General features: G+C 37.4%; 1 non-coding gene and 1 pseudogene across 1 annotated transcript; both read left to right on the top strand.

Moving 5' to 3' along the window:
* Window positions 1-1,448: 1,448 nt before the first annotated feature.
* LOC101011840 lies at window positions 1,449-2,444 on the top strand (annotated as a pseudogene).
* An 11,557-nt stretch (window positions 2,445-14,001) lies between these two features.
* Window positions 14,002-14,119, top strand: LOC116271918. The gene has a single exon (XR_004180655.1). It is a non-coding gene; the product is annotated as a U5 spliceosomal RNA (small nuclear RNA).
* The last annotated feature ends 6,747 nt before the right edge of the window (window positions 14,120-20,866 follow it).

The raw sequence follows: 20,866 nt of genomic DNA, 5'->3' as shown, positions 1-20,866 counted from the left end.
GGGAGTTCATTACCACTAGACCTCCCTTAAAAAAAAAGTTAAAGAAAGTTTTTCAACTTGAAACAAAAGGACACTAACAACATAAAAACATATGAAAGTACAAAATTCATTGTAAGCAAAGGAGGAGAGTCACGATGGCTGATTAGATGTAGCCAGGAAGAGTATCTCCCACTGAAAAACCAGGCCATCAAGAAGACCAGCACAGCCCAAGCAGATCTTTAGAAGGCAGGCATTGAGAGTGGGTAAAGGGAGGATGCAGAAATTAGGCTGAAGGGGGAGGAAGTTGAGAACTCAAAATGAAGTTGTCAGGCACCAGGACTCATTCCTGGCCCCCAGTGGCTCCTGGGGAAGGGATTAGTTAAATAGGCATGGAGTGGCCTACTCTCACCATGGACCTCCAGAATGCTAGCTGCAGGAGATCCCATGACCCCCACAAACATTTGAGCTGGTAGAGAGAGCTGCTTGTAGAGTTGGCAGGGGCAGGACTCCAACCTGTGTGAAGCCCAGAAAGGTTGGCATGGGAATGGCTGTAGTGGAGCATGACCAGGAGTGCCAATCCCCCAAGGCTTGCCACATTCCTCAAGAAGGTTTGGCCTTTGTTGACTTTTGGAGCTGGACAGAGCAGCGCTCTCTTGCCCATAAGACAGAGCCACTCTGATCTGAGTGCCACCCTGTCTGCCAATCTTTCTCGAAGTCCCAGCCTGACTGTGCCCACTTGCCTGCACTGTGCCACTGCCAGTGCAGCCTCGGATGCCCAACCAGGGTGCATCACAGTGACCACTGTCATAGTCCCTTTGCTGGCAGACCCCGCCTATCTGTAGAAGACCTTCTGTAGACTAGACCCTGTCAGTATGCACCCAAGTGAAGCCTCCTCCCACTGCTTTGCCAGCATGCATGGGTGAACTTTACCATCCCACTGCCACCAGTGCACATGCACAAACTGCTCTGCCACTACTCCGGTGAAGTGATTTTGCCAGCACTCCCATTGGAGTGTTGTTGCCAGCGAACCAGGAACACCTCAGCCCCTCTGGCACAGCAGGTATTTAACACTTCATAGGCCACAGAACAAAGCTGTGGTCCTTGTTCCAGCCCCCAGGGTTAGAGCACATGGCTCAGGAGTGCTGAGTTGAGCCTTGTCCCCCTGAAATCATCCAGAAATGAAGCCAGTCTGCTGAACCCAACTGATACCACAGGCAAATTCTCAAGGGCATCAAAGAAAATAAAAGCAAAAGGCCCCATCCAAAGAATAGTAACTGTAAAGATTGAGGAAACATTTTCTCCCTTGACTGAGCCTACCGCAGCCTTTCTAAGGTTTTTTCCGAGAGGGTCTTTAAGGAAAACCCTGCATCTAGACATTCCTTGAGGGAAGGCATCAAATCCAGAAGCATGGAAAAGACAAGGGAGGCATCACAGTTTTCTACTGAAATCAACAACTTCAAGTTCTTACCATGGAAAATTCAGAGAAGACTGAAGTGGGTTCTCCTTGCTTGTGATTCTTTTAATGCAGTCACCAACATGCACCTCAGGTTGTTTGAGCCGGCCAAGGACCACATGAGTGGAACAGGAAGATACAGAGTTGTCAAAGACTTAATCTCTCCTGTTGGCAATACCAGGAGAATGGACTCATTCCTGCCCATCACTGGGTCATCATGTCAAAACTTGCCACCAAGAATGCCAAATGGGTGGAAGCTGATACATGGAAAAGTCTTCAGAAGGAGCAGATAGAGATGTTAAGGTGCTTATACAACATCAGGAGAAACTGGAGGTTAGTAACTGTGATAACCAGCAGAATGTGCATACACTAGAAAGGCCTGGACAAAAGAGGAAGTGCACTGAACAAAAACAGGATTCTAGTTGAAAGAAATCCCTGGAGTCCAAAACAAAAGGTATGACAAAGGTCAAGCTGTTGTGCGGGACAGATTATTGGAGTCCTTTGGTGTTCCCAATTTGTGGAAGGGAGAAGACATCACCCAAATTGTGGCAGAATATGAGTTCACATGTATACTCAGGCTGGAAATGATGCTCAGAAATTCATCCACGAATCTGGCATGTTGTGAAAACACTGGAGCAATATTCACATAGCGAATGAATGGATCACTAATGATATCTCATCTACAACAATCCGGAGAGCTCTCAGAAGGGGACAGAGCATTTGCTACTTGATATGAGAACTTGTCCAAGAATAAATCAAAAAGCAAAATTTGTAATTATCAAAAAGTATAATCTGTCTTCCGAGGGTGAAGACAGAAATGCTGGGATCATTCTGGCCCCTTTGCAGAGAAACACTGCAGAAGCTAAGGCATAGGAATCTACAGCATGATGATTTGGACTTCCCTGTTGGGGATTTGAAACAATCTGGGTGTGAGTAACTGGGGAAATAAATTGTGATCCTGTTGCATAAACTAAAGCTTAAAGTTTAGTAAAAATCAGTGGTAAGTTAGAAACAGGGTTGTTGTGGTTTTTTTTTTTTTCTTTTTATCAGAAATTGCTAAGATTAATGTTTTCCTTAAGTTTTTTTTTTAAGAATGTACAAATCTCTTTATCTTTAAAACAAGAGATTTAGCAGCACACTAATACCAGAAGAATTTTCAGTGAAACTAGCTACAAATAAGAAGTTAACAAGTACATCCTAGCTCTACCACATAAAAGAAACAAAGTGTGAAAAGCAGACGTTCACCTAAAATTCTAACTTTGGTTATGAAGGGAATTGACATTTTATCCATGATTGTTGCCGGGTAATCTGCCGCCAGGGTAGACAATGAAGGAATACTTACAGTGGTGATTTTATAAAATGAACCACTGATAAATTACCTTCACTTACTCCAAATAAAGGTTGTGCATATGCATGGCTGAAGCATTGCACCAATAGTTAGTTCTCTGTGGCACACATCAGAATTGCTGACTAAACTTTTGCAAGACCTACCTGCCTGGACGTCCACCTTTGGAGGTAGGGAGTGAGGTCCAAGCACTCATATGTTTAGAAAGATGCAGGTACCAGCTACTCGGGAGGCTGAGGCAGGAGAATCACTTGAACCTGGGAGGCAGAGGTTGCAGTGAGCCAAGATTGCGCCACTGCACTCCAGCCTGGTGACAGAGCAACACTCCATATCAAAAAAAAAAAAAAAAAAAAAAAAAAGAGAGAGAGAGAGAAAGATGCAGGTATTTCTGATGCCCCTCAGAGATAGAGAGCTGCTGCCTTACACTTTATAACCATTTACTTAGCCTTGTTATGGATCATGCTCTAGCCCTGGCCATCCGCCCTCTCTGTATCTTCAGGAACAACTTCAGAGATGACATCATGCTACCTTGAACTGAGAGAACCACAGGGAATGAGGGGTCTCATTCAGGGATTTTATAAGTCTGAATGCACTTAGCCTTTACTGGTAGTTTAATCAAAAGACCTGAGTGAGGCGCAGTGGTGCATGCTCTGTAATCCCATCTGCTTTGGAGGCAGGAATAGGAGGATAGCTTGAATATAGGAGTTTGAGACCAGCCTGGGAAAAATAGTGAGAACTTGCCTTTAAAAATCCTAGAGTTTCTGAAGAGCCCTGCTGTTTCTGTTCCAGCCCACTGTGAATCTGCCATTCGTGAGTTTAAGCAGAAAAAGGGGCTGTTTTCCTCAACTTTTTCTCTTCTTTTTTTTTTCTATGAAGTTTAACCAAAGTAGGTATTCTCAAATAGTTACTCACAGTTTTATGTTAAAACACAAGCTTGTTACATGGTTTGCTACTGATTAAAATTTTGTGGAAATTTTACCAATTGGTAAGGAAAAAGACCAGTAATAGTTTTTTGTAGATTAGTTTTAGGGTTTGTGAAAATAGTCCCATGATAGAAACAGGACCAAAGTTAAATTTCCAATGAAAATAGAATAATTTGCCTTTTTGCAATTTCTATTTTATACTTACACCATCCTGGATGAAGGGTTTGTAACTGCTGAAGAAAAAATACTTAGAAATGTACAGTTGTATAGTCAGAGCTGAATCTATAGTTTAAAAAAGGGAAATGTTAAATAAAGTTAAGTAAACATATGTGTTACAGTTCCCAACTTACTCTTACTAAAGCCGTCGGCCAACTCTCAAAGAGAGGGAGGGTGTAAAGCCTGACATGTAGCAGGTTTCGGTATCCATCCACCAAGTGAATGAAAGGTTGGAATGTCAAATCCTATGGATGAGAGTCATTTTTCTGTTCCTTAGCTTTCTGAAGTTTACAAGTTGAAGCAAGGAGCCAGGCGTAGTGGCTCACACCTGTAATCCCAGCACTTTGGGAAGCCGACGCAGGCAGATCACTTGAGGTGAGGAGTTCAAGACCAGCCTCGCCAACATGGTAAAATCCCCTCTCTACCAAAAAATGCAAAAAAAAAAAAAAAATAGCCAGGTGTGGTGGCAGGGGCCTGTAGTCCTAGCTACTCGGGAGGCTGAGGCTGGAGTATTGCTTGAACCCAAGAGGCAGAGGTTGCAGTGAGGTCTGATTGTGCCACTGCACTCTAACCTGGGTGATAGTCAGATCTTGTCTCAAAAAAACAAAAAAGAGGAAAAAAAGAGTTGAAGGAGACCCGAAAAATTAGAACAATGAACTTCACAGGGAAATAAATATTAATGACTGATGTGACTTTCTTTGAGGAAGAAGAAAATATGCCATGGTTTATTCCCTACCAAATCATTTCCATATTTGCTTTTGTACTGTGAATTTAGAGGAAATGTGTGATGCTGGTGTTTTGTTTCACTTGTTTGTTTGATGCTGGGGGTTTTGTGTATTGTATACTTTATCCTTACATTGTATAATTTGAATGCAACAAAGAAACCTGCAGTGAAAGTCCTTCTTTGGCATCTTCATTCAGATGAATGGAGAGCATTTGTGGTAGTGTTTACCTATGTGAACAGCAGAAATTTTAGAGAGAAGTGGGTTCTCTTTGGTGATGAAGGTGTAGAGATTGAGCCATGGGGATAATTTAGGTTAAAGAATGAAGAATGCTTTTTTTTTTCTTTCTTTTTTTTTTTTTTTTTTGCCATCTGGAGGGTCTAACCACAGAGTAGAAGCAAGCATCCCCTAGGTCAGCATGCAGGGTGGTGGGAGGCCTTTTATCTTCCTTACCCCAGCCTCTTTTTTCACTGTTCTGGATGTCCAGAAGTTACTATAGTATTAAATAGACTCCTTTAACATTTATTTCTGGGTGCTACAGGAAGTCCATTCCTCTGCTCTTCTCATCATTTTTACCAAAGGCCTCTCGATATAAAAATTTCACGATGGCATCACCTCAGCTGTGAGGATGTATAAACAGTGTCTACCTGATATCTGAACTTAGTTTACCAGTGGTGCTGTTTGAACTTCATAGTGCCAATACTTACTGAGCACTTACTGTGTGCTGGGCATGTGCTACTGAGTGCCTTATATCATAAGGAAACTGAGCAAAATCAGAGGATTGGTGTAAATGGTGAAACCGGGCTTGAATCTAAGCTTTGTCTTGGGAGCCAGTATCCTTAACTTCTCCTTGTGTAAAATATTACTTTCCAAAGAGTGAAGTTTTACCCAAATCATAAAATTTTCATTTACCCTAAGTGTGTGCAAATAAAGCTTTCAACAGAAAAAATAAATTAAAGGAACATCAGCCCACCGAGAGGAGGAAAAATCAGTACAAGAACTCTGGCAACTCAAACAGCCAGACTCTCTTGTTTCCTCCAAATAACTGCACTAGCTCCCTAGAAATGGCTTTTAACCAGGCTAAAATAGCTGAAATGCCAGACATGGAATTCAAAATCTGAATGGCAATGAAGATCATCCAGATTCAGGAGAAAGTTGAAATCTAATTCAAAGAACCTAGGGCATACAGTAAAAGGATACAGGAGTGAAAGACAAAATAGCCCTTTAAGAAAGAACCAAGCTGATCTTATGCAGATGAAAAACTCACTCCAGAATTTTCATAATACAATTAGAAGTATTAAAAGCAGAATAGACGAAGCTAAGGAAAGAATTTCAGAGCTTGAAGACCATTTTGAATCAATTCAGTCAGTTGGAAACAAACAAACAAAAAGAATAAAAAAGAATGAACAAAAACGTTGAGAAAGATGGGATTATGTAAAGAAACAAAACCTACAACTCATTGGTATACCTGAAAGAGAGGGAGAGAGAGCAAGCAACTTGGAAAACATATTTGACGATATTGTTAATAAAAATTTCCCCAACCTCACTAGAAAGGTTGACATTCAAATTCAGAGAATTCAGAGAACCTCTGCAAGATACTGTATAAGACAACCATCCCCAAGACACATAGTTATCAGGTTGTCCAAGATCAAAATGAAAGAAAAAAATATTAAAGACTGCTAGACTGAAGGGGAAGGTCACCCAAAATGGGAACACCATCAGGCTAACAACAGACATTTCAGAAGGAATCCTACAAGCCAAAAGAAATTGGGGACCTATATTCAGCATCCTTAAAGAAAAGAAATTTCAACCAAGAATGTTATATCCAGCCAAACTAAACTTCACAAAGGAGAAATAAAATTCCTTTTACACAAGCAAATGTTAAGAGAATTTATTACCATCTGAACTGCCTTACAAGAGGTCCTTAAAGGAATGCTAAACATGGAAACAAAAGACTGTTACCAGCAACCACAAAAACACACTTAAGTACACAGACCATTAACATTGTAAAGCAACTACACAATCAAGTCTATACAACAACCAGCTAAAAACATGAAAACAAGGGAGGTTCCAAGATGGCCGAATAGGAACAACTCCAGTCTGCAGCTCCCAGCGTGAGAGACACAGAAGACGAGTGATTTCTGCATTTCCAACTGAGGTACCAGGTTCATCTCGCTGGGGCTTGTCAGACAGTGGGCACAGGCCACAGAGCAGGGTGGGGTATCACCTCACCCAAGAACTGCAACAGGTCAGGGAATTCCCTTTCCTAGAAAAGGGAAGCCGTGACAAACAGTACCTGGAAAATCGAGACATTCCCACCCAAACATTGCTCTTTTCCAACGCTCTTAGCAAACGGCACACCAAGATATTATATCTCGTGCCTGGCTTGGAGGGTCCCATGCCTACAAAGCCTCACTTGCTGCTAGCACAGCAGTCTGAGATCGAACTGCAAGGTGGGAGTGAGGCTGGGGGAGGGGCGTCCGCCATTGATGAGGCTTGAGTAGGTAAACAAAGTGGTCAGGAAGCTCGAATTGGGTGGAGCCCACTGCAGCTGAAGGGGGCCTGCCTGCCTCTGTAGACTCCACCTCTGGGGGCAGGGCATACCTGAATTAAAGTCAGCAGAAACTTCTGCAGACTTAAATGTCCCTGTCTGACAGCTTTGAAGACAGTAGTTCTTCTCCCAGCACGGAGTTTGAGATCTGAGAACGGACACACTGCCTCCTCAAGTGGGTCCCTGACCCCCGAGTAGCCTAATGGTGAGACATCTCCCAGTAGGGGCCGACTGACACCTTACACAGCCAGGTGCCCCTCTGAGACGAAGCTTCCAGAAGAAGGATCATATAGCAACATTTACCATTCTGCAATATTCTCTCTTCTGCAGCCTCCACTGGTGATACCCAGGTAAACAGGGTCTGGAGTGGACCTCTGACAAACTCCAACAGACCTGCAGCTGAAGGTCCTGACTGTCAGAAGGAAAATTAACAAACAGAAAGGACATCCGCACCAAAGCCCCATCTGTACATCACCATCATCAAAGACCAAAGGTAGATAAAACCAAAAAGATGGTGAGAAACCAGAGTAGAAAAGCTGAAAATTCTAAAAATCAGAATGCCTCTTCTCCTCCAATGGAACGCAGCTCCTCACCAGCAACAGAACAAGTTGGACAGAGAATGACCTTGATGAGTTGAGAGAAGAAGGCTTCAGATGATCGGTAATAACAAACTTCTCTGAGCTACAGGAGGATGTTTGAACCCATCGCAAAGAAGCTAAAAACCTTAAAAAACGAATAGATGAATGTCTAACTAGAATAAATAGTGTAGAGAAGTCCTTAAATGACCTGACGGAGCTGAAAACCATGCCACAAGAACTACATGACACATGCACAAGCTTCAGTAGCTGATTTGATCAGGTGGAAGAAAGGGTATCTGTGATTAAAGATCAAATGAATGAAATGAAGCAAGAAGAGAACTTTAGGGAAAAAAAGAGTAAAAAGAAATGAACAAAGCCTCCAAGAATTATGGGACTATGTGAAAAGACCTAATCTATATCTGATTGATATACCTGAAAGTCACCGGGAGAATGGAACCAACTTGGAAAACACTCTTCAGGATATCATCCAGGAGAACTTCCCCAGCCTAGCAAGGCAGGCCAACATTAAAATTCAGGAAATACAGAGAGCACCACAAAGATACTCCTCGAGAGGAGCAACTCCAAGACACATAATTGTCAGATTCATCAAAGTTGAAATAAAGGGAACAATGTTAAGGGCAGCCAGAGAGAAATGTCAGGTTATCCACAAAGGGAAGCCCATCAGACTAACAGTTGATCTCTAGGCAGAAACTGTACAAACCAGAAGAGAGTGGGGGCCAATATTCAACATTCTTAAAGAAAAGAATTTTCAACCCAGAATTTCATATCCAGCCAAACTAAGCTTCATCAGTGCAGGAGAAATAAAATCCTTTACAGACAAACAAATGCTGAGAGATTTTGTCACTACCAGGCCTGCCTTACAAGAGCTCCTGAAGGAAGCACTAAACATGGAAAGGAACAACCTGTACCAGCCACTGCAAAAATATGCCAAATTGTAAAGACCTTCAATGCTTGGAAGAAATGGCATCAACTATCAAGCAAAATAACTAGCGAACACCATAATGACAGGATCAAATTCACACATAACAATATTAACCTTAAATGTAAATGGGCTCAATGCTCCAACTAAAAGACACAGACTGGCAAATTGGATAAAGAGTCAAGACTCATCAGTGTGCTGTATTCAGGAGACCAATCTCACATGCAGAGACACACATAGGCTCAAAATAAAGGGATGGAGGAAGATCTACCAAGCAAATGGAAAACAAAAAAAAGCAGGGGTTGCAATCTTAGTCTCTGATAAAACAGACTTTAAACTAACAAAGATCAAAAGAGACAAAGAAGGCCATTACATAATGGTAAAGGGATCAATTCAACAGGAAGAGCTAACTATCCTAAATATATATGCACCCAATACAGGAGCACCCAGATTCATAAAACAAGTCCTTAGAGACCTACAAAGAGACTTAGACTCCCATACAATAATTATGGGAGACTTTATCACCCCACTGTCAACATTAGACAGATCAACGAGACAGAAAGTTAACAAGGATATCCAGGAATTGAACTCAGCTCTGCACCAAGTGAACTTAATAGACATCTACAGAACTCTCCACCCCAAATCAACAGAATATACATTCTTCTCAGCACCACATCACACTTATTCCGAAATTGACCACATAGTTGGAAGTAAAGCACTCCTCAGCAAATGTACAAGAACAGAAATTATAACAAACTTACTCTCAGACCACAGTGCAATCAAACTAGAACTCAGGATTAAGAAACTCTCTTGAAACCACTCAACTACATGGAAACTGAACAACCTGCCCCTGAATGACTAATGGGTACATAACAAAATGAAGGCAGAAACGAAAGATGTTCTTTGAAAGCAATGAGAACAAAGACACAACATACCAGAATCTCTGGGACACATTCAAAGCAGTGTGTAGAGGGAAACTTATAGCACTAAATGCCCACAAGAGAAAGCAGGAAAGATCTAAAATTGACACCCTAACATCACAATTAAAAGAACTAGAGAAGCAAGAGCAAAAACATTCAAAAGCTAGCAGAAGGCAAGAAATAACTAAGATCAGAGCAGAACTGAAGGAGATAGAAACACGAAAAACCCTTCAAAAATCAATGAAGCCAGGATCTTATTTTTTGAAAAGACCAACAAAATTTATAGACCACTAGAAAGACTAATCAAGAAGAAAAGAGAGAAGAATCAAATAGATGCAATAAAAAATGATAAAGGGGATATTACCACCGATCCTACAGAAATACAAACTACCACAAGAGAATACTATAAATACCTCTACACAAATAAACTAGAAAATCTAGAAGAAATAGATGAACTCCTGGACACATACACCCTCCCAAGACTAAACCAGGAAGAAGCTGAATCCCTGAGTAGACCAATAACAGGTTCTGAAATTGAGGCAATAATTAATAGCCTACTAACCAAAAAAAGTCCAGGACCAGATGGATTCACAGCTGAATTCTACCAGTGGTACAAAGAGGAGCTGGTACCATTCCTTATGAAACTATTCCAATCAATAGAAAAAGAGGGAATCCTCCCTAATTCATTTTATGAGGCCAACATCATCCTGATGCCAAAACCTGGCAGAGACACAACAAAAAAAAACCAGAATTTTAAACCAATATCCCTGATGAACATCAATGCAAAAATCCTCAAAAAAATACTGGCAAACCAAATCCAGCAGCATGTCAAAGAGCTGCTATAAAGACACATGCACAGGTATGTTTATTGTGGCACTATTCACAATAGCAAAGACTTGGAACCAACCCAAATGTACATCAATGATAGACTGGATTAAGAAAATGTGGCACATATACACCATGGAATACAATGCAGCCATAAGGAAGGATGAGTTCATGTCCTTTGTAGGGACATGGATGCAGCTGGAAACCATCATTCTGAGCAAACAGGACAGAAACTGTCACAAGGACAGAAACCAAACACCTCATGTTCTCACTCATAGGTGGGAATTGAACAATGAGAACACTTGGACACAGGGTGGGGAACATCACACACTGGGGCCTGTCGTGGGGTAGAGGGAGGAAGGGGGAATAGCATTGGGAGATATACCTAATGTAAATGAAGAGTTAACAGGTACATCACAACTACATGGCACATGTATACATATGTAACAAACCTGCACATTGTGCACATGTACCCTAGAACTTAAAGTATAATAAAAATTTTAAAAAAAGAAAAAAAAACCTGAAAACATGATTACAGGATCAAATCTACACACACTAGTACTAATCTTGAATGTAAACATGCTAAATGACCCACTTAAAAGGCACAGGGTGGCAAATTGGACAAAGAAACAAGACCCAGCTGTATACTGTCTTGAAGAAACCTGTCTCATATTCAGTGACACCCATAGGCTCAAAGTAAAGGGATAGAGAAAATCTACCAAGCAAATAGAAAACTAAAAAGAGCTGGGGTTGCTATTTTATTTCACACAAAACAGACTTTAAACCAATAATGATCAAAAAGATCAAAGAAGGGCATTTCATAATGGGAAAGGGTTCAATTCAAAAAGAAGACTTAACTATCCTAATATATATGCACCCAACACTGGAGCACCCAGATTCATAAAACAAGTTATTAGAGACCTACAAAGAGACTTAGATAACCACACAATAATGGAGGGAGACTTCAACACCCCACTGATAGTATTAGACTGATAATTGAGACAGAAAACTAACAATGACATTTGGTACCTAAACTCAATATTTGACCAAATCCACCTAACAGACATCTACAGAGCATACTACCCAACAACAGCAGAAGATACGTTCTTCTCATCTGCACATGGCACATACTCTAAAATTGACCACATGCTCAGTCATAAAGCAATTCTCCACAAATTTTTAAAAATCAAAATCATGCCAGTCACACCCTTGGACCACAGCACAATAAAAATAGAAATTAATATAAGAAGATCTCTCAAAATCATACAATTGCATGGAAGTTTAACAACCTGCTCCTGAATGACTTTTGGGTAAACAATGAAATTAAGGCAGAAATCAAGAAATTTCTTGAAACTAATGAAAAGAAAGATACGACATACCAGAATCTCTAGGATACAACTAAAGTAGCATTCAGATAAAAGTTTATGTGCTAAGCACCCATATCAAAAATCTAGAAAGATCTCAAATTAACAACCTAACATCACACCTAGAGGAATTAGAAACAGAAGAAACCAACTTCAAAACTAACAGAAGAAAAGAAATAACCAACACCACAGCTGAACTTAATGAAACTGAGACCACAAAAAAAAAAACATACAAAAGATCAATAAAACCAAAATTTGTTTTTTGAAAGAATAAATAAGATTGATAGACCTCTATCTAGACTAATAAAGGAAAAGAGAAGATTCAAAAAAAATGCAATCAGAAATGACAAAAGGGACACTATCACCAATCCCACAGAAATTTTTTAAATCTTCATAAACTATTGTAAGCACCTCTGAGCACACAAACTAGAAAATCTGTAAGAAACTAATAAATTCCTTGAAACATACCTCGCAAGATTGAACCAGGAAAAGAAATGGGAACCCTGAACAGATTAATAATGAATTCTGACATTAAATGAGTAATAAAAAGCTTACCAACCAAAAAGTTCAGGACCAGACAGATGCACAGCTAAATTCTAGCAGATGTACAAAAAAGAGCTGATACCAATCCTACTGAAACTATTCCAAAAAATTGAGGCAGAGGGACTCATGCCTGACTCATTCTATGAGGCCAGCATCATTCTGATACCAAAACCTGGCAAAGACACAACAAAATAGAAACCTTTAGGTCAATATCCTTAATGAACATCCACGCTAAAATCCTCAAAAAAATACTAGCAAATCAAATCCAGCAACATATCAAAACACACCATGATCAAGTAAGCTTTAGCCCCGGAAAGCAAGGTTGGTTCAACGTATGCAAATCAATACATGTGATTCATCACATAAACAGAACTAAAGACACATGATTATCTCAACAGACACAGAAAGGCTTTCAATAAAATTCAACATCCCTTCATGTTAAAAACCCACAAAAATTAGGCTACAAAGGAATATACTTCAAAATAATAGGAGTCATCTATGAAAACCCAAACCAATGTCATATTGAGCAGGCAAAAGGTGGGAGCAGTCCCCTTGAAAACCACAACAAGACAAGGATACTTACTCTCACCACTCCCATTCAACATAGTACTGGAAGTTCTAGCCAGAACAATCAGGCAAGAGAAAGAAATAAAAAACATCAAAATAGGAAGAGAGGAATTCAAATTATCTCTCTTCACATATGACATGATTCTATACTCAGGAAAACCCCGTGGTGTCTGTCCAAAAGCTTCTAGATCTGATAAACTTCAACAAACTTGTGGGATATAAAATCAATGTACAAAAATCAGTAGTATTTCTACATACTAATAATGTTCAAGCTTAGAGCAAAATAAAGAACACAACTCTATTCATATTAACCACAAAAGGAAAAAAAACTACCTAGAAATACAGCTAACCAGGGAGACGAAAGATCTTTACAACAAAAGATCTTTACAACAAGAATTACAAAACACTGCTGAAAGAAATCAGAGATAACACAAACAAATGGAAAAACATTCTATGCTCATGGATAGAAGAATCAATATTGTTAATATGGTCATAATGCCCAAAGCAACTTATAGATCCAATGCTACTCCTATAACACTAACCAATGTTATTTTTCACAGCATTAGAAAAAACTACTCTAAAATATATACAGAACCTAAAAAGAGTTAAAATACTCAAAACAATCTTTAGGGGGAAAAAATGCCAGAGGCATCACACTACCCAGCTTCAAACTATACTACAAGGCTATAGTAACCAAAGCATCATGGTACTAGTACAAAAACAGACACATAGACCAATGGAATAGGTCAGAGAGCCCTGAAATAAAGCTGCACAACTACAATCATCTGATCGTCAACAAAGTCGACAAAAACAAACAATAAGGAAAGGATTCCCTATTCAATACATGATCCTGGAATAGCATACGCAGAAGATTAAAATTGGACCCCTTTATTTCACTATGTACAAAAAACAACTCAAGATGGATTAAAGACTCAAATGTAAAGCCTAAAACTATAAAAACCCTTGAAGAAAACATAGGAAATACCATTCTGGACATAAGAACTGGCAAAGATTTCATAACAAATACACCAAAAGTGATTGCAACAAAAACAAAAACTGACAAGTGAGGAAACTATCATTATGGTTTCTCTTCAGAACAAATAAATCTTTTGCCTTTTATTAAAGATTTCCACGAAGAGGAACAGATGTGAGTTAGTAAGCAAATTTTTTGAAGTCCTGCTTTGAGCAGGGCCAAGTAAATTAAAAAATAAAAATAAAAATAAAAAACTGTTAACAGAGTAAACAGACAACATAAAGAATGGGAGAAAATATTTGCAAACTTTGCATCTGATAAGGGTCTAATATCTAGAATCTGTAAGTAACTTAACTTCAACAAATTAACAAACAACCCCAATAAAAAGTGGGCAAAGGACATGAACACAAACACACACTTCTCAAAAGAAGACATAAGCACAGCCAACAAGACATATAAAAAATGTTCAACATCAGTAATAATTAGAGAAATGCAAATCAAAACCACAATTAGATAGCTTCTCATACCAGTCAGAATGGCTATTATTAAAGTCAAAAAACAACAGATGCTGACAAGATTGCAAAGAAAATTATCTGTGCACAAAATCCCCATGACATGCAACTTATTCATGTAACAAAAATGCACATGTACCCACTAAACCTAAAAGTTAGACATAAATAAATAAAATAAAACTCATTGTAAAGTTAAGAATATAATCACATTAAGAATGTTCTCATTCTGTATTGGACATGTGTAAATTATTTTTAACTAAGTTAAATGACAAAAGTGTTAAGAAGAAGTATAGCTATAATAATTTATTAATGGATACAAAATATAAAAAGATGTAAATTATGACATCAGTGACATGAAACATGGGGAAAAGAAAAATAAAGTGTAGCATTTTTAAATGCAATTGAAGTTATCAGCATAAAATAGACTATAACTATAAAATATTTTCTGTAAACCCCACAGCAACTACAAAAAGAAAACCTGTAGAAAACACACTCAAAGAAAAAGGAATCAAAGCATACAATTACAAAAATAAAAAGTTAAATCACAAAAAGAGGCCAATAAAGGAAGAAAGAAACAGAGGAATGGCTGTCAGAAAACAATTAACTAGACAGCAGTAGTAAGTCCTTACCCATCAATAATTACTTTAAATGTAAATGGATTATTTCTCCAATCAAAAGGCATAGACGGGCTGAACAAATGAGAAAGCAGTATTCAACTATGTATGTTGCCTACAAGAAACACTTTAGCTTTAAGAGTACACACAAGCTGAAAGTGAAGGAATGGGAAAAGACATCTCATTCAAATAGTAACTGAAAGAGAGCAAGCGTGTGACTATACTTAGATAAAATAGACTTTAAGTCAAAAACATTCACTTGATACAAAGGAGGTCATTATATAATGATAAAAGAGTCACTTTATCAAGAGGATATAACAGTTGTAAATATGCATGCACCCAATATTGTAGCACCTAAATATATTAAGCAAATATTAGCAGAATGTAAGAGGAAAGTAGATAGCAATATAATAATAATAGGGCACTCAGTACCCACTGTCAATATCAGATAAATCATCCAGAGAAAAAAGTCAGTAAGAAAACAGAGGATTTGAATAAAACTATAGACCACATCGACTTAACAAACATATACAGAGTATTCCTTTAAACAACAGTAGACTACACATTTTTTGCAGACCTTGTGTTAGGCCACAAAACCAGTCTGAAAAAATTTTTTAAAACGAAAATCATATCAGATATGTTTTCTGACCACAATAATGTGAACTAAAATTCAGCAATGTGAGAAAAATTGGAACATTCACAAATCTTTGAGTATGTGGAAATTAAACAGCACACTCATAAACAACCAATAATTCAACAAGGAAATCAAGAAGGCAATCAAAAAATATTTTGGGACAAATAAAATTGGAAAGACACCATAAACTTTAGGGGATGCAGTAAAAGCAGTTTAAAGAGGAAATTTACAGAAATAGTGCCTACAATAAGGAAAAGGAAAGCTCTCAAATGAGAAAACCTAAAATTACATTTCACAGAATGAAAAAGAACAAACTAAGCCTAGAGTTATTAGAAAAAAAAGGAAAGAATGAAGATCCAACAGAAATAAATAAGAAAATAGAAATGAAACTAAGAATTGTTTTCTTGAAAAAGTAAGCAAAAATGACAAATGTTTAGCAAGATTAAGAAAAAAGAGGTAAGACTCAAATAAATAAAATTATAAATGAAAGAGAAGACATTACAACTGATGCCACATAAATACAAAGGATGCAAGAGACTACTATGATCAATTATACACCACCAAATTGGATAACCTAGAGAAATGGATAGATTCCTTGAAACATAAAACCTACCAAGACTGAATCATGAGGAAATATATAATTTAAACAGATCAATAACGAGTGAGAATATTGAATCAGTAGTGTAAAACCTCCCCCACACCCACAAAAAAAAAAAAAAAAAAAGAGAAACTGAGTGTGTCACTAATTAATTCTACCAAGCGTTTAAAGAACAACTAATGCCAATCTTTCTCAAATTCTTCCAAAAAATTAAAGCAAAGGAATTCTTCTCATTTTACAAGCCCAACATTACCCTGATACCAAAGGACACCATAATAAAAGAAAATCACAGGCCAATAACTTTGATGAACATAGATACAAAAATGACAACAAAATACTACCAAACTGAAATTACCAGCACATTTAAGGGTTCATACACCATGATTGAGTGGGATTTATTCCTGAGATGTAAGGATAGTTCAACATACACAAATCTATAAATGTGATACACCACACTAACAGAAGAAAGAATAAAAACGATATGATCATTTCAATAGATGCAGAAAAAGCATTTGACAAAATTCAACATCCTTCCACAATAAGAACTCTCAACAAATTAAGTATACCAGGAAAGCACTTTGACATAATAAAAACTGTATGAGACAAGACCATAAACTACATGTGACAAGCCCACAGCCAACATCATACTCAATGGTGAAAAGCTAAATATTTTCTCTCTAAGATCAGAAACAAGACAAGGATATATATTCTGACCACTTTAATTCAATATAGTACTGGAAGTCCTAGCTAGAACAATCAGGGAAAAAAAGAAAAGAAAGAAAACAAAAGAAGAAAAAGAAGGGAAGGGAAGGGAAAGGAAGGGAAGGGAAAGGGAAAGGGAAAGGGAAAGGGGAAGGGGAAGGGGAAGGGGAAGGGGAAGGGGAGGAAAAAAAGAAAGAAAAGACATCCATTGGGAAAGAAGTAAAATTATCTCTGTGCACAGATGACCAGATTTTATAAATAGAAAACCCTAAAGACCCCACCAAAAAAATAGTTAGAACTTATAAACAAATTCCGTAAAGGTGCAGGATACAAAGTCAACATACAAAAACCAGTAGCATTTCTATATACTCACGATGAATTGTCCCAGAAAAGAAATTAAGAAAATAATCCATTTACAATAGCATCAAAAAGAGTAAAATATTTAGGTATAAATTTGATTAATAAGGTGAAAGCTATAAGACATTGACAAAAGAAAATAATGAAGACACAAATAAATGAAAAGAGTGCCCATATTTATAGACAGGAATCATTAATACTATTAAAATGTTCATAATACCCAAAGTGATTTAATGCAACCCCTATTAAAGTTTAAAATGGCACTTTTTACAGAAATAGAAAAAATAGTAATCTTAAAATTCATATGAAACCACAAAAAAAACTGTTATAGCCAAGGCAATCTTGAGTAAAAAGAACACAGCTGGAGGCATCACACTACCTAATTACAAAATATAGTACAAAGTTATAGTAATCAAAACACTATGCTTCTGACATAAAAATAGACATATACACCAATGGAACAGAATAGAGAGCCCAGAAGTAAATCCATATATTTACAGTCAATTGACCTTCAAAAAAAAGATGCCAAGATTGCACAATACAGAAAGGACAGTCTCTTCAATAAATGTTGTTGAGAAAACTAGATATACACATACAGAAGAATGAAAGTAAACACATCTCACATCATGTACAAAAAAATAAAATACATTAAAGATTTCAATGTAAGACATGAAACTATAATATTCCTTGAATAAAACATAGAAGAAAAGTTTATTGATATTGACCTGGGAAACGATTTTTTAAAAATATATAACCCTAAAAGCACAGGAGACAAAAGCAAAATTATATAAATATGATTGCATCAACTTTAGAAGCTTCTTCACAGGAAAGAAAAAAAACAGATTAAAGAGACAACCTATGGAAGGGGGAAATGATATTTTCAAACCATACATTTGATAAAGAGTTAATATTCAAAATATATTAGGAACTCAAACAACTCAATAGTGAAAAGACAAATAACCTAATTAAAGAATGAGCAAAGGACCTGATAGACATTTCTCAAAAGAAGACATATAAATGGTCATTTATGGATATATGAAAAAGTGTTCCATATCACTACTCAACAGGGAAATGCAAATCAAAAGAGCAATGAAATAACACCTCACATCTGTTAGAATGACTGTTATCAAAAAAACAAGAACTAAGTGTTGGCCAGGATGTGGAGAAAGGGAAACTCTTATCCACTGTTGGTGGGAATGTATAATAAACTGGTGCAGCCATTTTGAAAAACAGTACAGAGGTTCTTCAAAAAACTAAAAATAAAACTACCCTATGATCCACCAATCCTACTTCTGGGTATATATTCAAAGGAAATAAAATCAGTACCTTCAAGAAGTAGCTGCACAATCTTGTTCATTGTAGCATTATTCACAATACTCAAAATGTAGAATCAACCTGAATATTTATCAATGGATGAATGATTAAAGAAAATGTGGCAAATACATACACACACACACACACACACACACACACATTTATATATAGCAGAAAACTATTCTGCTTTAACAAAGAAGAAAATCTGTCAGTTGTGATCACATGGATGAACCTGGAGGATATTATGCTAAACAAAATAACCCAAGTACAAAGACAAATACTACGTGATCATACTTCTGTATGGAATCTAAAAATGTCAAATCACAGAAGCAAAGAATAATATGGTGGTTGCCAGGAACTGGGAGTAGGGAAAATGGGGAGATATTGGTCAAAGGGAACAAGGCTTCAGGTATGCAGAATTACTAAGTTCTAGAAATCTAATGTACAGCATGGAGATTATAGTTAATAATACTGTATTATAAAATTAAAATTTCCTAGGACAGTAAATCTTAAATAGATAAGAAAAGAAAAGAAAAGGCATCCAATTGGGAAAGGAAGAAGTATTCTCATCACAAAAATAAAAAAGTATTATGTGAGGAGAGAGAGATGTTAATTAGTCTGACTGTGGCAATCATTTCACAATGTATATGTATGTAAAAACATCATGTTGTACATCTTCGATACATTTGTTAAAACGTTTTTATGGAGGTAAAATATACTTACAAAATTTTACCATCTTAAACATTTATTTAAATATATACAATTATTTGTCAACTATAGCTCAGTAAAGCTGATATAATAAATAAATAAATAAATAAATAAGGTTTTAAGCTTGTGATTTTCTTTCTCCAAATTCTGCAGTTCAGGAAGAACCAGTCATCACATCCACACTACTCTTTATGCACCATAAAGTTCTATTAGTACAAGAACTTGGTGATTTCAAGCCTCACCTTCTGTAGACACTTGACTTTAGGTAGGGGAAGGTGATAATTTAAGCAACTGTTTTGTCGTTGCATGACATGGACAATCATGATCGAAAGCTAATCAGATCAAATAACTAATTGGAGATTCCCACTTTAAATGTTCTGTTCCCTTGGGGACGCTTCTAGTACAGAAACCTATTTCAATCAGACTTCCATCAGAAAAACAGAAGCCATATAATGTACCTGGGATATAAAAAGTTTAATATCAGAATTACGGGTTTGTGTGATCTTTGTAAAAGCTACAGGAGCAAAGGCCAGGGAAGCCAGCACTGATGATATTAGACTCAAGCATCAATGTGGGTGACTCTTAAAACTTGCCAGGAAACTGCTAAGAAGTTTGCACTGTCAGCCTGCAGCAGTGATGAGAATGATTCTTAAGAGCTCACTGAAAAGCCACTGTGAATCTCACCTTTGCCCTCGCATCTGGCACAATTGTGTCCTGAGAATAATGGCTTCTCCTTTTTCACCTTCTAAATGACATGTGAGTTATTCGTATTGGAAAAAAGAATCTTACCTAGAACTACGAAGGGAAAGGATTCTGGGACCTGTAACTTCTAGTTGTTTCTGCAATGCACGTAAAACTTAGAAGGGCATGATGAAGATATCTAATTGACAACAGATAATATATAGCAATTATCAAAAGAAATAAATCATTAATGATAGTGTTTCAGGCATTGGTCTGCAGATTACAAGTATCATATTCGGGGATAGAATTTCTTTAGGAATGCCTAACTTACAACATGTAGACAAATGATTATCCTTCCTTGTCCAACACCTACTCTGGTTCTGCCTTATGAGAACTTTAAAGAAAACAATTCACAATATAAATTTGGAGCAACCCAAATGTTACTGTCACATAGTTTCTGACAATCTTTAGGTTTACAACCAGAGATGACAAATCTCATTCATGATGTGTGTTTTGGATATCTAAGGGTAAAAGAAATTTCCTGATTCACAGATTCTTGGTGAGCATGGGGCTTACAGTGTGCCACAGGCATGGCCAACATCTTTTAATAGAAGCACATGCATAGCTATTATGTAGGCATGCAATCTCCGTTTGGAAGATTGCAAAGGGAGAATCTCCCTGTTTACTTTTAGAATGGCAAAATGAAGACTGATATTTCTTGGAAGTGCAGAATCTAAAGTAGCAAAGCCAACACAATGATATTTTATTATCCAAAGCATTTCGATACTCACTCTTTCTCAAATTAGGAGCATAGCACATAGTAGCAAAATGTAATCTTTGGGGTGTT

The sequence above is a fragment of the Papio anubis genome, chromosome 1 (assembly GCF_008728515.1).
Source record: "Papio anubis isolate 15944 chromosome 1, Panubis1.0, whole genome shotgun sequence".
Lineage (NCBI taxonomy): Eukaryota > Metazoa > Chordata > Mammalia > Primates > Cercopithecidae > Papio > Papio anubis.
The sequence above is the reverse complement of the archived record's forward strand: the minus strand, read 5'-3'. Positions and strand labels throughout refer to the sequence as shown.